The sequence below is a fragment of the Lagopus muta genome, chromosome 4 (assembly GCF_023343835.1).
Source record: "Lagopus muta isolate bLagMut1 chromosome 4, bLagMut1 primary, whole genome shotgun sequence".
Taxonomy (NCBI): domain Eukaryota; kingdom Metazoa; phylum Chordata; class Aves; order Galliformes; family Phasianidae; genus Lagopus; species Lagopus muta.
The window spans coordinates 51097847-51124074 of NC_064436.1; the positions used below are offsets into that span (position 1 = coordinate 51097847).

The 26228-nt window shown below is 34.2% G+C and overlaps 1 long non-coding RNA gene across 1 annotated transcript in view; it reads left to right on the forward strand.

Annotated features, from left to right (window-relative positions):
• The window catches only part of LOC125692052 (uncharacterized), a 78795-nt gene that overhangs the window by 48841 nt on the left and 3726 nt on the right, over nt 1-26228 (forward strand). Inside the window, exons 2-3 of the long non-coding RNA XR_007376427.1 lie at nt 8207-8317; nt 22399-22621. This is a non-coding gene — a long non-coding RNA (uncharacterized LOC125692052). The remainder of the gene's footprint in view (nt 1-8206; nt 8318-22398; nt 22622-26228) is intronic.

The following is a 26228-nucleotide window of genomic DNA, read 5'->3' on the forward strand; positions in this document are numbered from 1 at the left end:
TTCTCTGTTCTCTATGAGTTGGCAGAGGTTAGACGTAATTTATTAATCATAAGGCAGATATACTTATTTTACTAAATTGTTAATCCCAGAGTCCTTTTCCATATGCTGTTTAACAAGCTGTCTGTATTAATTTTGCTTCGCTTATGCTTGATCTTTGATTATTTGCATTTTTTAGTTTCTTTATATTCCATACTAGACTTCGGAAGCAGTTATGTCTGTTTTGCTTGGTGCCTTTAAGATGGCTGTTTAGCTTGGCAGTTTGGATCATTCGTGTAGTGCAGAAAAAGATCTTGAGCAAACACAAAATGAAATGAGGCTTTGAAGTAATATCAGTCTCGGGACTATTTTTCATTTCGCAGAGAATTTATGGAATCATCTCCGTTTACTAGGTCCTCGTAAAGAACTACCTCGGATTTGAAAAATATTGCTCAGCAGTTGTCTTGCAGGAGAAAGCTTTATTTTGAATTCAGTTTTTTTTTTTTAATTTATTTAATCTTTTAGCTGCTTTTTTTTTTTTAATTTTCATTTTTCTTTTAAGTATCCTTTGTTTTAAATACGTACTAGCAAGCCTCTAGTTGATATTTTTCTTGATTCTTCTCAAACTATCAGCATACAATCTTTGGACGTACTTCCTTGTTTCTTGTTGCGTATCATCTTTCCTGCTTTAATTCTGATAATTCTCCTGTTTTTGTGTACTATTTTGTGCTTTCCCAAGGCAGTAGTCATTCTAGTCATGTTGTGTAATGTGCTCTGTGAAACACATGTATTACCACAAATCTATGTGAAATGTTTTTGATCTCATTTCCAATGTGTTCAGTTACCTCTGCTAACCATTTTCAAACTTGTTTTCTGTTTACTTAATAATATTCATCTTAGGCAGACATTATCAGTTGACTGATCTTCAGGTGATACTACAATAGCATACAAAGTTTTATTGTGTGATTCAAGCTTACTGAACTCTGCTCTGTAATGTTAAATGCTCATGGACAACAAAATGCCTCTGAAGCTGTATTATTTCTTGCCAAGTTGATAATGTTAATTGTTTGTCTAATTTTATTAATGGACTCAATCTCTTAAGCTCATTTTGGATAGCAGAGTTATTTATAAATATCAAATTCCTGAACCAATGGAAAAATGCAAGACAAAACTGATGATCAAAACTTCAGCTTAAGCTTCAATTTAGCTGAAGATTAGACTGTAGCCTTCCTAAAGATTATAAAGCCTGAGTGAATACTCATTCATTACTACACAAGTTTCATTCCTACAAGAACCTTCCATATTATATATTTTTAGTGGAAATTCCATGGATATGATGAAATTTTGATGATTTTCACCCCATTTTGATGGGCATAATTGTTTCCTTAATACTTTCAAACTTCTTCAGCAATCACAACCTTTCCCATTTGTCACTGTGCTTTCTATTACTGCAGGAATGCTCTATTTTGTGATTCTCTTTAGATGTCTCATTAAATAAAATGGATAGAATTCTTATTTGAAATCACTGATAACACCTACTTGCTTCTAAGGATGGAAAGATATTGCTCCCATCACACATTTTTAGCTTTAACGAGTCCTTATGATGCTTCCAATTCTGCTTACTTTTGTCTATCTTGCCTACATCTTATACTCCAAAATTACACCCCTTATTCATAACTCTGTGTTCTGGTTTCAGTTGAGACAGAATGGAATTTTTTTTTGTAGTGTCTAGTATGATGTTACGTTTTGGTTTTGAGGAGAAAAGCAGTGTTGATAGTGCATTGTTGGTGGCTGTTGTTGAATGATGGGCGTGCACTCAGGGCAGGTCTATGACAAAGGTGGCCAAGAGATTATTCCATACCACGTGACATTATGCAGAAGGCTATAAAGTTGTGGGGAGGTGGCTGGGAATCTGGCCACTACTTGGGGGATTGGCTGGGCATTGGTCAGCAGGTGGTGAGTTGTTACGTTGCTTGAGCAGCATCAGGTGGTAAGTAGTTTTGCCGTGGAGCTGCAATAGTTACCATTGCAATTTTCTTTCAATTTTTTTTTCCTCTTATTTTCCTTTTCCTTCTAAGTAAACAGTCTTTATCTCAACCCACGAGTTCTATTTTGTTTCCGCTCTTTCCCCCATCCAACTGGGAGTTGAGGGGAGTTGAATATCCTATTCACATGTGGTAACAATTTCTAAAGTTAGTAATTTCTATCTAAGTTTCCAGCTTATTATGCTTTGGGATATTTTTTCTCTATTTTCTTGACAAAAATACAAGGATATGCAGTAAAGAAAGGCATACTTGTAGAAGTAATAAGGAATGCTGCAAAAGAGCGGAAATGGGAAGAAGATTGCTACTTTGAGTGTAGGTTTGGTTACTCCTGTTCCTTTAGTTCACACTTTCTACTACCTATGAAAGCCGAGCAGTATATATACATTAAGTTTGAGACTGTCTTCATAACTTTTAGCTGTGGAAGACAGTGAAAAAGGTATTTGCCGTCATATTTCCAGAATCGTTCCTTTGGGAGTCTGAGGGGAAGTGTGGTTTTAGAGTGAAATTGTAGAGAGAAAGAGACTTTTTTTGACAGCACAGTCCTGGCAAAAAGGACCTGGGGTACTGGTGGATGGCAAGCTGAATATGAGCTAGCAATGTGCCCTGACAGCCCGGAAAACCAATTGGTCTGCACCAAAAGTGCAGGTGATCCTCTCTGCTCTGCGCTGGTAGAGTACTCCTCACCTGGAGTACTGTGTCCAGATATAGAGTCCTCAGTACAGGACCTGTTGAGCAGCATCCACAGGAAGGCCACAAAATTGATCGAAGGCATGGAACACCTCCCCTGTGAGGACAAGCTGAGAGTGCTGGCACTCTAGCATGGAGAAGGCTCAGGGAAGACCTGATAGCAGGCTTTCAGTATCTAAAAGGAAGCTATAGGGAGGAAGGGGACAGAATCTCCAGCAGGATCTGCTGTTACAGGACAAAGGGAAATGGTTTCCAATAGAACAAGAGAGATTTAGATTAGATATAAGGAAAAGGTTTATTACAGTATAGATGGTAAGGAACTGGAACAAGTTGCCCAGAAAGGCAGTGGATGACCCATCCTTAGATACTTTCAAGGTGAAGATGGATGTGGTTCTGAGTAACCTGACTAAGCTATAGGATATTTCTGTTCATTGCAGGAGAGTTGGTGTAGATGACCTTTGAAGGTCCATTCCAACTGAAAAGATTGTTATTCTATGATTTCAATGGGTTTTCTCTTGACCAGGCTGCGCAGCACCTCATCCACCTCATCCAGCCTGGCCTTAAACGCTTCCAGGGATGGAGTATCCACAACTTCTCTGGGCAGTCTTTTTTTGATATCTCACCATCCTCCAAGTATAGAATTCCTTCCCATTATCATAGAGGAACATAGATGTGTGCATTCCCAGGAACTACCTATTTATAGGGGAGTATAAATCAGAGTTCATGCTCATTCTTTTTTTTTTCTTTTTCTTTTTTTCTGGAACAAATGTGTGAATAGGAAAAAATTCAGAAATAAGCATAAGTGTGTTGAAAAATAAGATACAGAATTAGTATAGTCCTTCAGAAGTAGGTGTGAGATCATTCTAAACATGTTAGGAATCCTTCTCATTTCATATTGATCTGAAAACATTCTGTCCAAACAGTAAGCCATAGTGACTAAGCAGAACTGAATACAATAGGAGAGCCTGAGTTCTCCATTAATGCACCTGTGACTGTAGATCAACAATTAATATGTGAACTTTCATATAGGTCTCTATTGTTCAGTTTGGTGCTTTACAGAAACGTCCAATGCAATGTTCTTAATAAGCTATCAAGAGAGACAGATTTAACATGGTTAAAGTGTTTCCAAGGCTGGAGTTGGTATCTCTTCTGGCAATGAATTTTGCTGTGGAGCTGGACCAGCTCATATGAGAATAGAATGACCATCCACTTCCCTGAAAGACTTTTTTTTTTTTTTTTTTTTTTAAATGTTTTATTATTATTCTTTTTTCCAACAAATTACATTTTACAAGAAGTTTACAGTAGCAATTTGTACTATCTTGTGGATCCAAAACATTCATTTCATTTATTTTTGATTTGGAGGGCTTTGGATTAACAATTCCAGGTACAGTTTATTTATCTTGTTTCACACGGCATCAATCAGTGCTTCTGCACAAATATGCTAGCTCATTTAGCAAGAGTTGGCTTAGGAGTTTGATTGCATTCTGTTGACTGAAACCCTCTAAGAATTAGTTATATTTAATAAACTAGTTATATTTATCTTCCTTGTCACAGGATTCATTTGCTGTTTTAGAATCATTGATCAGTTGTTGACAAATGCATCCAAAGTAGCATAAACAAGAATTTTAATTATCAGATGACAATAATGATGGGATAGTCTTCTCCTCCATCTACTTTTGAGATTTATAATTTGAAGTAAAGTATTCTGAATCCTGATTTCTCCTTTGGAGCAATTTAATTCGCATCTTTGAATATTATTCTTAGAACTTTCCAGAAATCAAGTATGCTTTTTTGAACCTTCTCTCTAAAATATATATCTTTTTCATTCTTCATTTTGCTTTACTAAGGATGAATTTAACATAGCTGTTACAAAGACAAAACATATTTATTGAGGTTTAGATAAAGCAGAGCATACGAGCTAGTCTGTTCAGTTTGTGCCTTCACAGAGTGTTCTGCCTCCACCCTGTCTCTGTTGTACTCATCGCACTCTCTAAGGATTAAAGAACTCTTACGTGTCACCTTTGTCTGTCAAATCAAGAAGGAAGTAGATACAGTGTTTCTCTTGATCATGGAAAGATTTGAATCTCAGTCAGCTTTGGAATACTTCCTGTGTTTAAATATTTTTTTGACTTATTAATTTGTATTCAGTTTGATTGTTATATTTTAGAAATATCCTAAAATTCACTTTTTTTTTTTTGCTGCTGATGAATTTGTCTAACATCAGTGTTTCCTCAATGGATGAATATAAAGCAAACTAAAATAATTATCACGTATTAACTATTATGTGCAAAAATTATATACTGATTATACTTAAAGTAGTAGATAAAATCAGATGTTATAGTTTACTTTACCTTATATATCAACTTTTTATTAAATGAAAATCTATTTTAAAATATATTAAAGTTTAATTCTAGCTAATAATGTAACAGAAACAGAACAGAACAGAACAGTCTCTGGGATTCAAGAGCTAAACAGATAGAGAAACAAATTGCTAGCAACATTTCCATAGTGATTCTTTTAAGAATTATCATAAAATTATTTGTACTTTATCAAGATTGGAGTGTCTTCACTAAGTTATGTAAAATGTCACATTTGAAACTAACTGGTAAGACTAAATTAAGGTTGGAAGAGAGGACAAAACAGTGGTCTTATATTAACAGTAAAAAACGAATCCTGATTGAATTGCTTGCAAAAATAAGCGAACAAGTGAAAGTAATTGCAAATTGAGGAATTGTATTGGGCTTCACTGCATCTCTTTTCTTAGCTAATCATCCCTGAACCAGCCTTCTCTCTCTTTTATTTTTTTATTTTTTTATTTTTTTTCCCCAAAGAACAACGTGTTGAATAAAATTAAAAGAATTCAGTAATGAGTAACTCCAATAATATTTTTGCCCTGTTTTGTTTCTAGCTTTGCCTATTTAATAGATTCAATGAAGGGCAGGTTAATTCTCTTTTAAAATTATTTCCACTGGAATAGTTATTTTGATTTTTGACTGATGAAATCAAATTAAAGTGACTGTTGGTTAGAAATTAGTACTAATTCTGTAAAAGGTAAATAATAATTTACATTTTTTTCTTGAGAAGTCTAGTATTTTTGATGTCTTGGTGTATTTGTAATTGAATTGGATATTCCGTTTAAAAGAACTGCCAACCACAGTTTAACTGCTGGTTTTCATTATGCTAAATTATTGACATATCCAGGAATCAGAGAAAATGATGCAGTATCTGAATTCTTCTTACAAGCTATGAATTTACAAATGCTAAGAGATAACTTTGACATGACAAATTAGGGAAAAATTCTGCCAACTGAAACCTAATGAGAACTTAGCTATTGATTAATATATGGTTTTATATATATATATATATATATATATATATATATATATATATATATATATATATATATATAATTATCTTTGAAGCCATAAAGTGCTTAGAACACCTTTCATTCTATGGAAGAAGCAATTCCATGCAAGATTCCATCTTTACATTTTTAAGTGCACTATGAGGAAGCTTAATACAAATACTAAAAATGTAAAGAATAAATGAGAAAATAAATGTTGGATTATTTCATTTGAACTACCTTGCAATTGCACTGGCAGCCCCAAATTCTTAATTCTTTGTAGATTTATTCCACAAGAACTCATTCTGTATTAGAGGTAATCAAGCCATAGGGCTGCTTTACCAAAAGACAATGGTATCATGGAGATCAATTCAGAAAATCTTGCATAGAGCCTCTGTATATAACACTAAAATATTCCAGGGAACCAGTCGCTCTTTCTGTCTGCATATTGTTTATGCATATACTTATGTAATATCTCACTGTATGCATGGAAAATACAAATCTGTTTAAATCACAAAAAATTAAATATCCCTACAATGGATAGCTCTTTTAACATCCTTACCTGGATTTAAAAAAAAAAAAAAGGCTGGGGGGAATATTTCACCATGGTGTACTAATGCAAGACAACAACAGCAGTTACAAACATCTTTGATTTTGAATTGTATCATTTAAATTGAGATATAGATATACTGAAAGCCAAAGAAAGCTCTAATAAAAGCTTGTGCAGAGCTTTTCTTTCCACTTGATGTTCTATAAATAGGAACTTACAATGAGGGCTTTGCAACATAAAGAAAAGCAAGATATACTGCTTATTTGGGTGTTTGGGTAGAATGAGGTAAAGGTTACATGAGAAATAAGTTAATGGACTGAAGTTTATAGCTGTGTGTATAACTGTCAAATCTCTGTGTAAATTACCTTTCTCTTCTGCTGGCTGGAATGCCAAAATCCAATAAACTGTTAATAAAAATGGAAAGGTCATATGTAAATACCACAGATCTTGAAAATGAACCAGAAAAATATGATAGTTTGCACACAAATATAATTTCATATTCTGCCTCATGGACTCTAAGATGGAATAGGTCTTATGATATGTGCCTGTATTTTTGTCTTTAACAATTGAGGTTCTCTAGGTACCTGAATGATATGCATTTATTTAATTTGAATTAAATAGACTATATGCTTTGGAAAGATAGTGGTCTGTGAGTCTCTGAAGGTTGACGTAGAATTGCATGACAGCAGTTTTCCTTCTTCCCTGTTTTCTTTCTCTTCTTTCAGTAAGGTAATGGTGTAAATGTTTTCATAATAATGCTTGCATATTTAAGAAATTATTTTTCTTTTGCACTGATAAGCAGTACCACTAAGGGATATCAACCTCAGTATTTATAACTCAAAGAGATTCTTAAGGCAATTTTCTCTTAACGTGAGCTTCAGGAAGAGAATTAGTATAGAAATGATCTGTAAGATGGGTGCTTTGTAATCAGCACAGGAACAAAAAATTCAAACTACTTTCCTTCAAAGCAACAATTTTATATCAAAGGTGCTCTAAAATTAGAGTGATAGCCCACTTATTTTTCTAAACAGAAAGATAAATGATGGCTTTAATCAACAGTTAGCACCAGAAATAAATCAGCTCACAAAAGCACCTTCTTGGTAGTTTTTTTTTAAAAAAATATTTTCTTATTATAATTTTTAAATTTAATTTAATTTTGTGTTATTGTACTGAATGGTAGAAAGCAAAGATCACTAGGGATATTGGAATACCTAGAGTATTCTACTTAAAAGGAAGAATTGAAATCACTTTGCTTATTTTCAATTAGTTTCGCTTTTTTCCTAAATGCTATAACTTCTGAATTACAAAAAATTAATATATCAACAAAGAGGTATGCTGCAAAACGTATAAGTCTAGATCAGACTTTCATACAACATGTTTTGCTTGAGATATTTACTGACAAATACCCATGTGTGTATAAGCAGGAAAAGGAGTAGGACCGAATATAACTTCATGATTTACTTGAGTTAATTCTTTATACGATGAAATGTTAGTCACTCATCAAAAGCTTCTGGGTGAAAATCATTCCTCAACTTTATGAGACTGGACATATCTCCCATTTATGGGCTTTCATTTACGTATTCCTTCTGCTTTTATTTCTACCAGAGATGAAAAATTATTCTAATTATACGTGAAGAAGTATGAAGCTGCTGGAGCAGGCAGTCAGGACACTGGTGTATCTGCATAGGACTGTTCTGTATACTGCAAAAATGTAAGGTAAGATTCATCTTGGAGTGTTTTAATAGTTTTTCTGTCTACAGCAAGAATAGGGAGTTTTTACTCCATTCTCCCAGTTTTTGTTTTAGAAAAGCCTGATGAAGTTGAGTTCATTAGAACTACGAGAGACCTAAAAATCTAAGAAGGGGCAATTGAAAAGAGCCAGAGAGACAAAGATAGTGTCACTCTTTATATAGGTGTAACAAACTACTTGTAATTTGTTGGTTATGTATGGGCAAATAATTAAAAGTAGTATAAAACAATTTGTCCCATTAAAATATTACACGGTGGTGTCTGTGCAGACTGATAGCACAAGGAAACAAAGGAAATCTTTTGCAAATTTACTGCCTTTTTTTGTGTATGTTTAAATACAGATTTGCAAATTTGGATGTGTAAAAATCACTGCAAGGCAGTCTAAGATAATCAACATTCATTTGTGAATACAAATGGAGCTTAATTTTCAGCAATAAAAATGCCACACAAAAAGCATTAAGATACTTGAAAAACCTGGTGCTTCCATGCAGCTGGAGAAGCCTATATCTTATTCTCTGAGGTAGATACTGGAAAACCTGAATAGAATAAAATTAGCATGAATTCAGATTTTCTCAGGAAAAAATAGTACATCTAGTTTTGGATAAAGAGTTTTAAGGATATGCATTATACACTGTCATAAGGATTTGTAGGCTTACAGAGTAATGTGTGACTCTGTCACTATCTGCATAATTAAAAAAAGTTATTCTGTCTCTTTTCTGTGGAATGCTTTTGAGAGTCTTGAGCTCAGTGACTTTTACAAACACTGGAAATGAATTGATCAAATAATCTTCAGAACCACTGTGCTGTCATTTTTTCATTTGCTATGCAATTCTTTTTTCTATGTGCTAAATCATGTGGAAGGGAGAGAGGCACATGCTATAGTCTCAGTAACAATAATTGGATTAAACACCTCTTTTTTTTTTTTTTGGTAACGCTCAGCATTTTTAAAATGTTATGCTTTGAAGAACCGTGCAAGTATTAAGTGTAGACTTGCAAGTGTTTTCAGTTTCCATTTCTATGATGCATATTTTCAAGCACTATTAAAAATATATATCTACAAACCAGATAGACAACTAAATACTCACAGTGCATAATTAAACAGCTGCATCAAAACTGATGGACAGTATTCTTGGAATACTCACAGAATCACAGAGTGGCCAGGGTTGGAAAGGACCTCAAGCATCATGAATCTCTAATGCCCCTGCCACATGCAGAGCCACCAACCTCTACATTTAGTACTAGCCCAGGCTGCTCAGGGCCTCATCCAGGCTGGCCTGGAACACCTTCAGGGATGGGGCATATTCAGACTGTAATTGTGACATATGCTGGAGTCAGATAATCCAGTCTTTTATTAATTTGTTTACTTTGATATTTAAAGTATGTTGTCAGTAGCATGCACAGAAATACGGTTTATATTTTTATACTGTAAGCAGATCATCTTCCCAAATCGTACCAAAGCTTGCTGTAGTCAGAAAAGACCCCTGGTCTCTTCACCTGGTAATGGATAAACAAAATGGCTTTTCACCTATCTATTCTACGTCGCATCCTGAATACAATAGTTTGATCAGTTTTTTGTCATTCAAAAAGAAAAGAATTTTTGAAAAATAAACAAGAAAGCTTGGAATTAATGGATATATTTTTAATATGACATTATCTCATAGCAGTTGGTATTTTTATTTATATAGGCAAAATGTACAAATAAAATTTAAAGCTTTCTAGATCTAACATTTTCAATGGCTTGTGGGCTGGTTCAGCCCAGTTCCATGACTAGTGGGGTGGGGGAGGACCTACAACCCAGGAAAGGGAAAAGGGGAAAGGTTAGGGAGATGGACCTAAAAACAAAACAGCAGCAATGATAAACAAAACTTATGATATGCCATAGGTGTTAAAACATAATTTGATTTCTTTGTTAAAACAAAAACAGAAATCTGATATCAAGGGAAATGTTAGTTTTAGAGTAGCTGTCAGTAATTATTTTAATAAAATATATTTTAATAAAATATGAATGCAAGCTAAAATATAAATACAAAATATAAAATATAAACGTGTATTTTAAGAAATATGAATTAAATTGCTATTTTACAATAAACATAGATAAAATACTGTGAATGTATCAGACTTGCATAGCATTCAATCTATGTGAACTTAGTCTTTTTCTCAGAAGATTTTGTATAATCTTTGAAGCACAAAATGGGAGAAAAAATTTGATCTTCAGTTAGGACCAAAAGCACTGTATTCTGCAGTATGCACAAGATAGAGATAAATGTACTTATGTCTGCTGAGTCAACTGTACCACAGTTTGATTTCCTGCAGTAATCTGTAGCAATCATGTAGAAATGTTGCCTTGGATTCTTTCTAGTTGCTCAATATCACATACTCCAAGGGGCAGCACTACACTGCAGGCTGAAATGCTGCAGTCATGTCATGGTCATTTGTAGGCCATATAGATTCTGAGTGGAGGACCACATCTGTGTATCTCCTCTCTGACCTGTTCTCCCATGAGTAGTATATATAAATCCTTTCATTATTCTAAGTGTTACACTTGAAATCTGTGTTAAAAATGGCACATATTTGCATAGTGTAGCTTCAGTATTTCTGTAAGATAAACAACTATTTTTAAGATTGTAATCATCAAAAGCTGTGTAGCAGAAAAAAACATTCTGTTTCTTTGGCTTTTTGTTATTTCGGGTCTTTTTTGATATTGAAGTTCTCTTTGCATAAAGTATTCCATAATTTTCCCCTCATTTGCTTACAGATAAACAATAGATGCAAGGAACCACATTTGAATTTTTCCTTAGTCATGATTTATTTTTATTTTCCCTGTTGTATGATTTGCAATATTTTCTGCTTCTGAGTTTCAGATCCGTAAGGGCTAGATTTATGTAGTATCTCTAAGGTGTAACCCTTATCTTCAGGCAAAGCCATTCATCTGCCAAACACAATGGTTGTAGCATTGAGTTTCATTTGAGGTTTTTTTAAACTACTTTACAGATTTTGTACGACCCACATTCCTCACTGCCTCCCTTGCAAAGATCTTAGGTCAAAAATAGTGAAGCAGAAGTACAATGCTACATTAACACCTGATGGTTACCAAGTTTCAAGTTATTTACAGTGTATATGGAATACCACTGTTCTTTCCCCCCCTATTTCTCTTGTTCTCTTTAATATATTCTCTTAAAAGCATTCTTACTTAAAGTAATAACTGTAATTTGAGGCCTCATTTTGATTCACAATAGCTTTTATTCTGGAAAGCTTTCATAAAAATTTAGTGCAGCGCTTGTGCTCTACAGCAAATGTGCACATAATACACAGAAATTTCTCTCTTTGCCCCTTGCATACTTGTTATTATGTCATTCAGAGATGCTTGTAGTGACAGTGACCACTGTATGGCAGGTGTTCCGTGATGTTGGATAATAAAATCCCTGTGGGAATCTGCATATATTCTCTTAATGTCAATACTCTCCTGCCAGCTTCAGCTTTTGAATGATAAATGTTTCAATTAAAGCTATTGAGATGTGCATAAAATAACTTGACTGCTTCATGTTAACCCCAAGTAGGTCTGTGACATTATAGAATAAATCTGACTGTTAGGTTTGGAAAAAAGTATTCTCCCTGACATTATTCCTAGTTTCCACGCAATAACAGAAAATATATCAAGGACAATCCTTAAAAGAAAGCTTCAGTTTTCTAGGATGCTTCAAATGTTGGCTGAAGAAGTAAGACAATGAAAATTCCAGCTGTCATTTTCTCTAATTTAGCTCCAAAATTATTAGTTTATTGTTGGTTTTATGTTTAGCCAAAAAGATGCTTCAGTATCCCATGTAATTGAAGACTGAAAGAGTATCCAACAATTGTTTTTACTTTTATATTTTGATTGGCTTTAAGGAAATCTCATTTTGTCTATAGAATTTCTATTTTATATTTTGTCGTTCTCATCCAGTTTATGTATAACACTGGAAACTGCCTTTAAGTGACAGAAATAGCATGGTGAACATGATATAAAGGACATGATTTTATTTAACTGGCTGGAAAAAAAATAGGGTTAGATAACTGATAACTTAAAACTGCATTTGCTCTACTTGCTACAATTTACTTCTGTTGCTTTTTGTCCATGGATGATATGATGTGAAGGTATAATTTTTGTTCTGCAAGTTTTTATGACAATTGTAGATTTAACTGAAATAAATTTCACAAGAGCTTAAACCAAGAACATTCCAAGACTTGATTTTATAGGAAAAGATAAGAAAGCAGGCACCTCCGCCCCAAGGAATAGGAAGGCAAACGTTAAGAAGGCAAATGAACAACTCATATCTTTCTTAGCTAAGTGATCAAATGCTGAGCATATCTCTGGTGATATGTGGAGGGGAAATGTTTTCTGCATTGTGTTGCACCTCATTTCTTGAATATCAGCTTCGGAGCTGTCATCAGGCTGGAGAGTTGGGTGGAGAGGAATCTTATGAGATTTAACAAGGGCAAGTGAAGAGTCCTGAGCCTGGGGAGGAATAACTGCATGCATCAGTATAGGTTAGGAGTTGTTCTGATGGAAAAAAAGCTCTACTGAGAAAGATCTGGGTGTCCTGGTGGAGAGCAGGTTGACTAGGAGTCAGTAGTGTGTCCTTGTGATAAAGAAGACTGATGGTATCTTGGGTGTATTAAAAAGAACATGGCAAGCAGATCAAGGGAGGTTCTACACTCCTTGCACTCTGCCCATTTGTTTGGATTTCTAGCTGAATCAGGCAGAATTATAGGCAGTGAAGAAGCTGAACTCTGTACATCAAAACAGTCAGGGATAGAATCATCAGTTACTTAGTAAAAATTTAGGTTTATTTAAAGAAAATGGGATTGTATGTGCTTTCTTTATTTTCAAAAATTGGAACAGTAAATCTCGGATGAAATGACTGCTGTTAAGTTTACACGTGTAATTCAAGTATGAAGTTAACCAAAGGTAAGCACGAGAAATCTTGTCAGGCCACAAAATGTTAGATTCCACTTCCCCATTTTTTATTATTATTATTAGTTTTTGCATATCACTCACACTTAAAATACTGCAGTTTATCATGTATGAAATATGGTTAGTACATACTCATTTGCTACAAGGTCTGCCAGGAAACAGTTACTAATTATTGCAACACTTTTTGATCTCTCCCCTCGTAAGATGCAATTTAAAAGAGGCAGCGGCCAGTACTGCTTTTTTTGTTCATAATGAAAATCCAAATTTACAACATGCTGTTAGGCAAGTCTTAAGTGTGAATATTCTATGATTTATCTTCAGTTTGTGATAGATGTGATTATGTTAATTGAGAAGTGTTCTTTTTCCAAAGAAGAAAGAAATGGACACTGACATGGAATACAATTTTAGGGTGACAGGTCTGTAGGTGGAGGCATTAGACCATATTTCGATTACAATACACAATTGTAGTTGTGTATAAGATACTGCTTTTATCTTAATCATAACTACAGGAGTCAACTTTAAGAAGAGAGTTTTCATGGCAGAGGTGAGGAGCACGTGGGGTGGATGTATGATGTACAAACTACTCTCATCCATATTGCAAAGTCACAGATTGTGTGGTAGTGGATAACAATATCCTACAATGCATTATTCCCCAGTTGTTATTGCACCTATCTTTTTATGACTTCATTATACAAGGTCTAAGCTGCTGGTCAATACCAAATGTTTTTGTTGGGTTGTTTTTCTTTTTTAGCCTGTTTATTTTTATTTTTAAGCAATGCTTTCCTTTCCTTCTCTGCTTTAGCAAAATGCCTATGCTACCAATTTTTGATGGATTCTTACTGCGAACCACTGAAAAATTAGAAAATATAGGCAATATGTAAAAGAAGATGGTGCAGTTTTTGTTTGAGAGGATCTGGAGCCTCTAGGAGAGGGAAATATATGTAGAAAAACTATGTTTGAAAATCAGACCTGACCTGAATTTTTGAATTGTTGTATTGTTTTGTTCTAATTTACTAATAATATCATGTTCTTTGAAGAGCTTTTATGATAGCATAGCTGTTTTACATGTTAGTCCATTAGCTTATGTTTTGTCCTGCATAAATTAAATATTCTTGAAATAATTTTTAATCTCATTTTAATTTTAAAATTAAAAAAAAAAAACATCTATAGAGTTAATGAGCTATTAAGAAGAACATATGGTTTTATATTTTGTAAAGATGTGGTTTACCTTTGAACTACAGATATGGCTATATATCCATGAGAAATCCTAACTTAGGAGTAGCTGAATTGTAGTGAAGAGTCACCAAATCCACTGTTTTATGTACAACAGTGGCTGTAAATAATTTTAGAATGAATAACTTTGTGATAAAAACAATACAGTGATGCTTTCTAAAACATCTTGGGGATGTCAGGTCATTGAGCTTTAGAATTTCCGATTGCTAAAACAACAATACTAATACAATACAGTGTTTGTTTTAGCAGAGCAATTCTCAGATTAGTGATGCACTCTAAATTTCACCATGTCATTTTCATGTCATGCTAATAACTGCAGGAAAAAATGTAATGATCGCTCACAGTATCAGAAAACTAGAGTATGGTAATAGTTTAATGAAACACAGAAAATATAAAATTTAAAGTTCATTTCAAATAAGTTTACTTGGATAGAAATTATTTGGTCACAAATAGCAGTTCAGTTGAAAAATTAAGTTGAATTTTCATTATTCCTACTTTATTTTTGATTTAGTTTTGATTTAGTATATATATATTGAAAATTAGGATACTTTCCTTGCTTTATATTCTGTGGATAAGTACATAATATTTTAGCTACTGGTTTCTTTGTGAAATTGGCACATTTAAAATATATCACTACTTTTTCTTCTGGTATCATATGAATACACACTTGTTCTTAAACAATCAGAAAAACCAAACAATAGGTAACAGACATATTGTTCTCCAAGAAAAAAAAATACACTTTAGACAGACTTTTCCACAGATCAAGGGATAAAGAGATTCAGCATAACTCATCTCAGGGCATAGTAGTCAGAGTAAAAGCTTTATGTGTGTGCATTCAATGGAAACAAATACCAGATGCAGCAAAATAAAAACATATCTCTTGTATATGAGTAATATTTCTTACCAGCTCTTTGGAAAAAAACATAGAAGGCGCAAGATATGCTATCTAATTAGGCAGCAGCTATGTTAAGATAATTCTTGTGGGAACAACTTGCGGTAATCTCATATTTAGTGAAGTTCATGATTCCTTTCTTAATAATTCCAACCTGATGGAAGGGATAGCTTCATGGACAATACAAACTTCTGCTGCTAAATTCCTTTTTCCTGAAAGTCTTTTTTGTTGTTGTTGTTACTTTGTTTTCCCTGTATCACAAAGCAAAGGATTACAGATTCATTCCCAAATTGCTTTTGAGAGTACTTGATTTTAAGTCAAATTTCCACTCCAGATTTTCAACAAACAGGATGACCAAATGCCTCATGGAAAAGCTACTGTTACTAGATAGACAATTGATGGAGCATCCAAAATTCAGATATCCTAATTACGTCTGAGAAAAGTAGTAGTTACCTGAAGTTAAATTTCAACATGTTATCAATTGGAAAATTTAGACTTCATCTGATTAATTCCATCACAATACTTGATTTTTTGCACTTTTCATACCAACTGTCTGGTTTTCAAAAAATGCATTTCCTGGACATGTGTTAAGAAATAACAAAATATACATAGACTTTCCATTTCCTATTTTGTATTGCCTATCAAAGAAATTAGAAAGACTTTACAGATAAGTTTTTCTTTAAAATTCTTCTGTCACTAAACTTTCAAAATGCATTTCCTTTTCATGATACATTTATCCAATGGTGTTCTAAGCCAGAACTCGAAATAAATATGTCCTTTCACTCCCCATTTCTTTTCCTTTTTATCTTACTTGTCTGTTGTACTGTAACAGTTGAGGTGCAATAACATTCCACGCGGAGCTGGCCACCTACCCGAAGGTCAGTCATTTAACTGTTATGTGTAGATTAATGAAAAGGATCTCAGAAGCTTTCATTCCTATTTTAAGCAGATTTTGTGTAATTCTAGGACGTGAAAACAGCTGCAGCTTTCATTAAGGGAAAAATGTACATTTTAATCAGTTCAGCTCTCAAAATATCAAGTCATTTCTTTGTGATACCTTTCTCATGTACTTGAATAAACAGACTTCTTTGGGATGAGAAGAAATTTAAAATTAGACTATCAACCCACCAGAGTCCGTTGAAGTTCTGTGTAATGAACAGAGTTCTCTAAGTCCTGGTGAGCTAACATTGAGTAGATCAAAGCCTTGAAAAATTCTTCAGAAGGTGGAATTTATTAAAAACAAACAAAATCCCTGAATGAATGTATTGCTTATGAAATATTCTTGTCTGACTAGGACCCTAGAGACTAGAGTCATTTATGTTCATCCAAATAAAAGGTATAGTTGAAGTAGCAGCAAGGTAGCTGTCTTACATTTCTACAGCAATGTGAGAAAAAGGCTGGATATGTGCCTTAGAAGAATCAGAAAGAAAGGAAAATATGTCTGCACTTGGAAAGTTACACATATGTGTTGGAGGCAATACATACAGGAAAAGTTGAAGACATATGCAGCAAGGTCTATGAGATAAAAAAAAAAAATAAAAAGGATATAAAAAGAGCATGACAATGAATTCATATTACTGGCAAGGTGAATTCACTTGTTCAAGTAATTCTACCAAGTGTGTTGAGACTAGGTTTGGACACTGCTTCTGGATTTAGTGGCTGTCATCCTAGCTCTGAGTCCAAGAGCAGCAGAGGAAAATGGCATACTTGAATTCATGATGTAGGAAGTTCTGGATTCCTTTGTATTTGCTAGTAGGCTTATGCTAACAACTGAATAGTTGTAATTGGAGTAGTTTGTAAGAAGGATCACTCACCTTCAAATTCATCAGAATGTTCTACAGAATATAAATATATAAGCTGAAGTGATAAGATAATAACAAAAGATTCAATGTGTAGAAAATGCATTGACAAATCTCACCAAAGAAAGGCTACCAGTGCTTTGTCTTCTGATAACAACCAGGGTCTGCTATTATTTCTTGTTCTTCTTTGTGTTATCAGCATGTTTATGATAGTGCCCTTTATAGGCTGGGAGCTTTCAAATAATGATGAGAAAGGGCTACACTTCCATCAGATTCACAAATTAAAGCATTTTTGTAGTAAAATGAGTAAAATTATGGAAAGAATTTGATTTGCTTGGTTCTCTATAGGCTGCATGGAACAAAACTCCCTAAATGTGGATATAGTGCAAGTGCTAGTAATGCATATGGTAATGTCTGAAGCAAAGTATGCTAATGTTACCTGTTTTTGCATGCCATCCAAGCAAAAAGCTAAAAATAAACCCAAAGCATTGGAATGTATTTTATCAGTACCTTCAGTGCTTTTCACCTTATGCTTTACAATTGGTTTATTTCCCTTTCCTTACATTGTAGTGCTGTATAATCGAAGTGGAATAGCCTAATCTTCTGGCTGAATGGAAATCCTTTAACAGCAAGTCTCTTATGTTATGGTTCGCTTTGACCACAGAAACAGATGTATAAAAATGACTGCAGTTCCTGCCATTATGGTAATAGACAAAAGTAATGCAGCCTGCTGCAATGCTAAGGGAACTGTTGTAGATTACATTTTACTATCCTTTCATAACTGCTGCATTTAATTACTTGGATGACATTCCTACTGCTCTGCAAAGGAGATTTTATAAGTTATCAGTGTAGTTCCACAAGAGAATCATTTGGCCCAGGACAAGAGAGCACTTCCCTAACTATTTAAATGCAGGCACTTCAGAAGAGGGAAAATGGAAATCATTATTTAACAACAGACTACCTATTATAGTATGGTAGGAAGTGCTTAATGAATTGAATTAATAACTTTCAAGTTATAAGCATCCATGTTTTTGTATCTTACCCAGAAACATCAAAAGATACAGAGCCAACATTATTCTAAATGCATTTCCTTTCAGTTCTCAGTATCATACACAGGCTTAGCGGGTGACAAAGCGATACTTGCCAAAAACTGGTGTTAGTTGTTGTTGTATTGACCCAAAAGAGCAATCATCATTTTAGCTAATCAGGTTGTAATGACTCTTCCTGCCATTACAGTTCATAGTTGGCAGAAGACCTATAGCAGGTGGATTGAGACTTCTAACAAGCTATCATCAGTGTAGTCATGTTGTATCAATAAGAAAACTGTTGTCCCATATTCCCTACTTCACAGATTTTCTTCACCTGGATACCTTGCCTCTAAGCTAGGTATTTTTGCAGTTGACATTTGTTCAAGCAATTCAGAGTTGTCCTGGGAATGTATTCTGTCTCTCAGAACTACATTATCAATAGGGGAGTTATACAGAAACTTTTATAAATCTTTCTGTAAAAAGATTGAAAAGAAAATAAAAACTTTAAAAAAATCCTTGGTTTACTATAAACCGTAGAGTGAGGATGATAAAATGAAGATGGTGGGCAAGCAATGTTCCTGTTATTGGCAGATTTTTGCTGACTAAATTACATTTTAGCTGTTTCAATTTATGCCTGGTGAGGATTTGGACTAGTATCACTGATAAGAAAGCTCTTTGCAGTATGCACTGATGTTTTGCAGCAAGTGCCTCATTTAATTTTAGTTCAAATAGAACTGATTTGTCCGGCATGTAGGCTGTAATATCAAATTCAAGTCAACAGATTGCATCTGATGTTACTGATATTTATTCAGAAGCCTTGCAACACCAATATTTTTTCCTGACTGACCTCCTGCTGTTCTTTAAAGTCCAGAGGGAATTTTACTTTAACATCCAAAGATCTTTTTTTAAACATATTTCACACATTTTCTGCTAGCTCTTTGTTCAGATGTTGAAGCGGCAAACGCAAGATTGTTGTCATGTTGACAACCACATTACGTTCTCAGATACACATGAATTCCTGCTGCAGAGGTGAACAGACAAGTGGTTATTTTGTGACAACAGAAGTGATAAGAAGGGTGAGCAGAATGTCTTTATGTCTGTATTTGTCTGTGCACCATATATATAACTGATTTCTGGTAGGTTATGGAAGGAGCCTGTAAGGTAACCTCAGTTCCCCAAGGACTTACCTTTTTTTTTTTTTTTTTTTTGATGATTTTTTCCTCATTGATTGCTCTACCAAGTTTTTGCAAATAGAAACAATCAGAAGTGGGCTTTCAATTAGAAGCGGGTTCTCAATCAGAAGCAGGAGAAAACAGATGTAACTCCCTAAGTACTCATTTAACAACCAAAGCAGAAAAAAATTGTCAAAAAGGACATTTGCTATTTGTAGGGCTGTCACTATACAGATAGTGAAGTTTTGTCAAAGGTTCTCTCCTGTCTGCTCAGTAACTCTGGTACTGCTTAAGAAACAGTTTTTTTTCAGTGCTGATTATGTTTATAGCATTTAAAAGTAAATAAAATGAAAGAGATTTCAACAAGCTGTCTCACATCACAAATAAAAATGTTTAGTTTTTAAACATTAATTGAAATAATGCATTTGACCATACTGCAAAAAAAAAAAAAAAAAAAATATATATATATATATAAATAATCTTATTACTAAATCTTCTCTACTGTTTAAGCTTTTATTGAAAAAAAGTTCTGAATGATTTCTCCCCTACTATTGTTGATATTAGGGCAAAGGTCATGATAATACGAAGGTCTCTCTGAAAGTAATGTATCCTATTTATTTCTGTGGAAATAACAACAAAGAGCACAGTAACACTATTTAATAGTGCAATTTCTCATTAAAAAACTCTCTTTTTAATAAAGTCACCGCCGTTAGCTATACATTTCCACCAGTAATGAAGAAGAGCCTGCATGGCATGCTTGTAAAAATCTGCACTAGTGGAGGTGACCCATTGTCACTGTCACTGCTGCTGCCACACACCACCCACAGCCTCACTGTGTTGACATCCACGTTTTGGTTTTCATAAACGTTCAGCAAGCGCTGATGAATGTCAGCGGATCCCACCTTTGCTTCATACACACTTCCATGTCATACACCATTTTGTCAGATTGTCCATTTGCTGCTATCTATTGCATGGCAACAAAATGTAGCAGAGTACTGTTTGGAAGCCTCTGCTGCCATACCACCAATATCTGCCTCTGATATTGTTATCCAACATAATAAAATAGGAGGAATTGCTTTTGGAGCAGTCCTCATAAATTCCTTCTATATCCTTATTTTGCTTTTATTACCACTGCTAATGTTATTTTGGTAATGACAGGCATCATAATTGTGAGTGAAGATACTATAATTGGAAGGAGTAGCAGGAGAAAACAGATGTAATTCCCTAAGTACCAAACTAAGTTAGCTAACATTCTTGCATTTTTTCTTCCGCCTATATGAATATGTCTTCTGCTATTTTGCTATGACTTTTATTATTATGAAGAAGAACAAAAAGTTATCTTTCTATATTTAAATCATTTTTTTCCTTTCATGAGGAAATAATGAAAGTGTTAAACAAAGAAATATAATATAATTAATTAAGCTTAAACTCAATATAATTAACTACCTCTTTTGAAAAGTGGCCTTGAGCTATTTACTTTGCAGTGGTTGTAGAGCCACTAGAACTTGTCTTTCACTCCTAAGGTTATATTTTCACTTTGCTCTTATACCAAAAAGCATCTGGATAAAGGTGAAGCTTGAGAAGGTGACAAGAAAGGTGATTCTTACTGCAGAAATTGGTGGAACTCTTTTTAGTCAGATTAATGGCTTGAATCACTGACTCGGAGTTGTTCTTCTGTATCTAGAAATGCCAGTAGAGTGTAGTGGCCTTCTATCTACATCCTTTGGTACACAATCAACCATTTGGAGAAGACTTAGCCTTTTGATTTTTAACACCCCAAGGAGGAAAAAAATGCAAAATCAGCTATAGCTGAAAAAAAATCTATTTAAAAAAGAATTTTTTGCATTACCATTGCTTATTTTGTTATTGCTAAGCAGAAGCTGTTTTAAGTAAATTAGATAGCACCACTTCTGTTGTGATTTCTTTAAAGAACCATAGTTCAGAAATTATTTTCCGAAGGAATAGGATAAATGGGATGTTGCTTGAAAATATTAATGCATAATGTGATTACCTATCTAAAAATATAATTTAATAACTCCAAATGATGGAGGGAATTTTTATCCTGACAGTTGTTACTCATAGGAAATAAACGTAGATTTCAGAAACAGTTCCTATATCATCAGAGCCAATACACACATGCAAATTAATAAAATTAGTGGCATATAGATATGTCACTCGTTCTCATTTTAAATTGTTAAGTTTAGCAGATAGGTGAATCATTTAGTTCCCGTTGTACTCAGGCTAAAAAGGAAACTTACTGCAAACATATTATTGCTTTATTTCAAGACAAAGTGCTGCACTCATAAAAGATATTAAAACTGAGAGAGGAGAAAGAAATGAAAACAAACAGTATGAAAAAACAGAGCAGATCTCAAAAAGATATAATGTATATCTCTTGACAGATTCAATAGCCTTGATATGATTTAGGGAGCCAGTTAGGACTTCAACAATGAAATTCTCTAAAAGCTCATTAACAAAAGCTGCTTAAAGTAATAAACAGGAAAGATAGGGAAGAGTATGGTGCTTTTGCCCACATGGAGGAGTACCTTCATCTTCTTTCCCTCTACTTGAAGTATTTGCTGTATGACATTTGTGAGTCCGTAATCATAAAATAACAGAATGGTTGAGGTTTTAAGGGACCTCCAGAGGACATCTTCAGAGAGTCATAGAATCATACAATCATATAATAGTTTGGCTTGGAAGGGTTCTTAAATGTCACGTATTCCAACTCCACTGCTAGAAGCCAGGACATCTTTCACTGGACTTGATTGCTCAAAGCCCCATCCAGTCTCACCTTGATCGCTTCCAGGGATAGGGCATCAGCAAGTTATCTGGGTAACCTGTTCCAGTGTCTCACTATGTTCATGGTGAATTAATTCTTCCTGATATCTAATCTAAATCTACCCTCTTATGGTTTAAAGTCCTTTCCCCTTTTCCTGTCAATATAGTCCCTGATAAAGAATCCCTCTCCAGTTTTCCTGTAGAGGCCATGGTGTTAACCTGAAGGCTGCTATGATGTCTCCCTGGTACCTTCTGCAGGCTGAACAACTGCAGCACTCAGCCTTTATGGGAGAAGTTCTCCAGCCTCTGATCATCCTCGTGGCCCTCTTCTGGACTTGCTCCAATAAGTCCATTCTTATGTTGGAGATCCCAGAGCTAAATGTAGTGCTACAGATGGGATTCCATGAATTTTAAGGTAACAAAATAAATATTTCACGTTTTCAGTGGGTGTCTATGTCCTGAGGGAGAGAGCTGAGGAAAAGCATTATGAATGCTCCAAATGTTGCTCTACATCCAAAAACATAGGGCTAAAATTAAGGATGGCTCTTATAACTGTTAATGAATACAGATGAAAAAGTTACTTACCTTAGTAAAAACTCAGAAAATTGTATGTTCTATAACGGCAGCTTTTACTCTGAAGTCAGCTTTTGGAAGACTGGAATAATGCATAAATACATCTAAGTTGAGAAATCAAATGACAAAATATATAAGTTGAAAAATGTGGCAGAAATTATAGGTTTTGATAGCGTGAATTACTGTGACTATGACTGACTGGAATAGGAGTTACTTAATAAATAAGTCAGTTTGTGTGTGTGTGTGTCAGTCTTCAGTCTCCTTATATGATATTTTATTTATTGCACAATATGTCTTGAATTACCAAAATGATCTGAGGAGATCTTAAATATCTGTTAAGGAGGCTTTACAGGTTTGAGTGAACAAATTTGAAAGACTTTGGAGGTTTGATTTATGTAAACATACAGAGTGTGAATATTTATTTGAGCCTACTTGACTTCTTCTAGCTTGTTTTTGTTCTAGATCTAAATGATTCTTTCAAAGCTATATTGATGTATGGTTGTAGTAAGGGAGAAAATATTAACAGCTTTTTAAGTGTTTGAGTTGGCAGGGAATGGTTTTCTTTTGCCAGTAAAATTTGCAAGATTTTGATGTTTTTCTTCTTTGTCTGTAAAATACTGATATGCTATTATGGAGACAAATGAAAAAAATAAAATTGAACAAAGAGGAAGAAAGTACACCATCAAGAGCGAAAGACTGAGAGTAGTTACCCAGAGTGTGGGCACAAAGTGTTACTCATTATAGGCTAGGAAAATTACTAATTGACAGTGTTGAGAATCTGCAATAAAGTATTTTATTCCTTAAAACTACTTTTTTAATAGAAACATGCATGAAAAGAAGTACTGGAAAATCATTAGAAGGAATACTTACAGGTATTCCTGCTGATAAGAATGTGACCTGAAGATTCAAACAGGACCAATCTAAAGAATTAATTGAAGATAATACTAATACAAGCACTAGACTATTTATGTTACCTTGAACATCAGCTGTGGGTAAAGTCTCTTTTCAGAGATCAGGTGAAAAATATTTTGAAGGGCTCAAGCCTGGGTTTTAAGGGGAAAAAAAAGTGCTGTCTAGTCAGGACTAGGAAAAATGGATAGCTAAGTGTTACCGCTGTGTTACCTCTATCACGAACATTTGCATTTGAAAACCTCCTCTGTGTCAAATAAAACAAAGGGACTGATAGTTATCTAGAAACTTGAAAACAGTTGAGAGATGGACCTTTGAAATTGAGCTACAGTGAATTTTGTTTTTTTTTTTTTTCCTTTGCATTTTTGTATTTTGATTCCTGAGAGTCAACAACAAGGTTGTTCAAGGCACCGAGAGATTTTCGTTTATTTAAAATGCCATGTAATATTGAAGAGCCTGAAAAATGGACAACAGCTGTTGGCAAGGCAATGTATATGGTAATGTTATAGAGTATTAAACTCTAAAAACATTAGAAGAAGTAATATAGAGCACATGTAAGAGGGATAACCAGATGAGTGTAACAATAAGCTATGAGAAATTAATAATTCCTGATAAATGACTTCCCTTTGTCCTAATTCTATTCTTGAAACTTTTTATTGCATCTTGTGAAAGTGATGTGTTAACTCTGCAATACCCCAAATTCTCACTTTTCATGTATCTTTTTATTTGTAAACACATCCAGCACACTGTTGTAACTCAGAATTTCAGTATGCCAATAACTGAAGATCTGGGATTCTCCTTTGGTAGATCTATTAGATCCTGAAGGCAAATCATTACTAAGTTGGGAAAAAATGATGGTCACTCAATCAAATTTTCATACGTATGCTTTTAATTTGATAAACAACTATGTAAATATATATAAAATTCATGTTCATTATTTTTGAACAGAATGAAAGTTACTCTTTCAGAAAATAGTTTGTCAACTTATATGACAAATAATTTTTCTCCAGTTTTCTGTATTTCTGGGTGCCATTTCCATAAAATTAAATTATGGACAGTGAAGTCCTTCAAAAGATGCATTTGTTAGTCCTTAAAGTGTTGTTTACTATCATAACAAAGGAAACACCCAGGGAAAAACATCACTATATTTGCTTTTTTTGGTCAAATGTGTGGTTGATATTTAGAAGTGTGTAGGTCTACTTAAGTGATATGTTAGGGAATTTTTGTGACAAATACAACTGAGCATAGTCTGTCATTTTCTAGATATGTCAGTTTGCAATTTATGTATGTTCCTTAAGTATCTTAGGACAAGCCTAACTATAAGTATTTTTTTTACTGTTGAGTTTCACATCAATAGCTGAATACAGCATGTTGTGCTCTGCTGTCTACTGCAGAAAAGGTCAGAATTAACTTTAGGAATGAATCCTTGCAATGTGACCATATGTTGTGGATCATTGCTCCTACTGACAGATAGCTCTATTTTTCTGAATAACTAACAGTTGATGTCAGGAGCTAGAGAACACTTGAGTTTCATTTCAGCATTAATTCAAGCTGGATTAAGTTTGTTCAAAATTAAGGTTAGATTCTATGTGCAGACTCTTTAAGTTGTGCAGTGCAATTCTGAAGAGGCAGTAAGATGGAAGAACTATAGCACCACTTTTAGACAAAGGTTTTAGATCCTCTGTCCTTAAACTGTGGGCTATTGGTTTTGCTCCTAAGTGATATAGTTAAGTTTCTTTTTGCCCTTCATCACAGATTGTAATATTTTCTTTTCTGACCCATGGCTAATAGAAGAATGAAAAAAGGAAAAAAAAAGAAAAAGTAAAGCAATTTATCTCTTGAAACCTGCAGTCTTACAGATTGACAATATTTTTTCAAGATGAATTCTTGGCTTATCACCTTTCATTGTGTAGAAATAAAAATTAGGAAAAAAATTCATCATAATAGTTGTGAGAAGATTGTGTAGGAAAAGTGAAGGTAGCATGGGCAGTAATAGTTTCTCTTCTCATTCCTGGCTGCAGATATTAGGCGTTCTGTCCATACTTCAGTCTTTTATCCTACCTACCTCCTGTTTCTTGTTTTCCTGGCATTCAGCCTTACTTTGGCTGAGTTGATAAGAGGCAGCTGGCTCAAAGACATATTTGCATCTTTCTCTAGGTCTGCAATAACTCAATGTGTTAGGCAACAGTTACATACATGGGAATAGTTGGGATAATCTGAAATGCTGGAGAAAGAGCAAAGAAGGAGAGAGCAAGTAGTAATTAGAGAGGTAGAAACCAAAGAGGGTGTGATAAAGAGATTGATGTTTCTAAAATCCCAGGAGTTACCAGGACTCTGCGTGATACCTTCAGAGGAAGAGAATTCCTCTCTGTAAAGATCTTATGGATGTCGTGGTGAAGGAGAATGGATTTACTTGAAAAGGAGTCTTAGATGTTGTTTTCTTATATTTCTTATCTTCTTTAATTAATATCCATGAATGCAATGATGATACTCTCTTGTTTCAGTTTACATTAATATTTAGCATACAAGCAGCAAGTCTA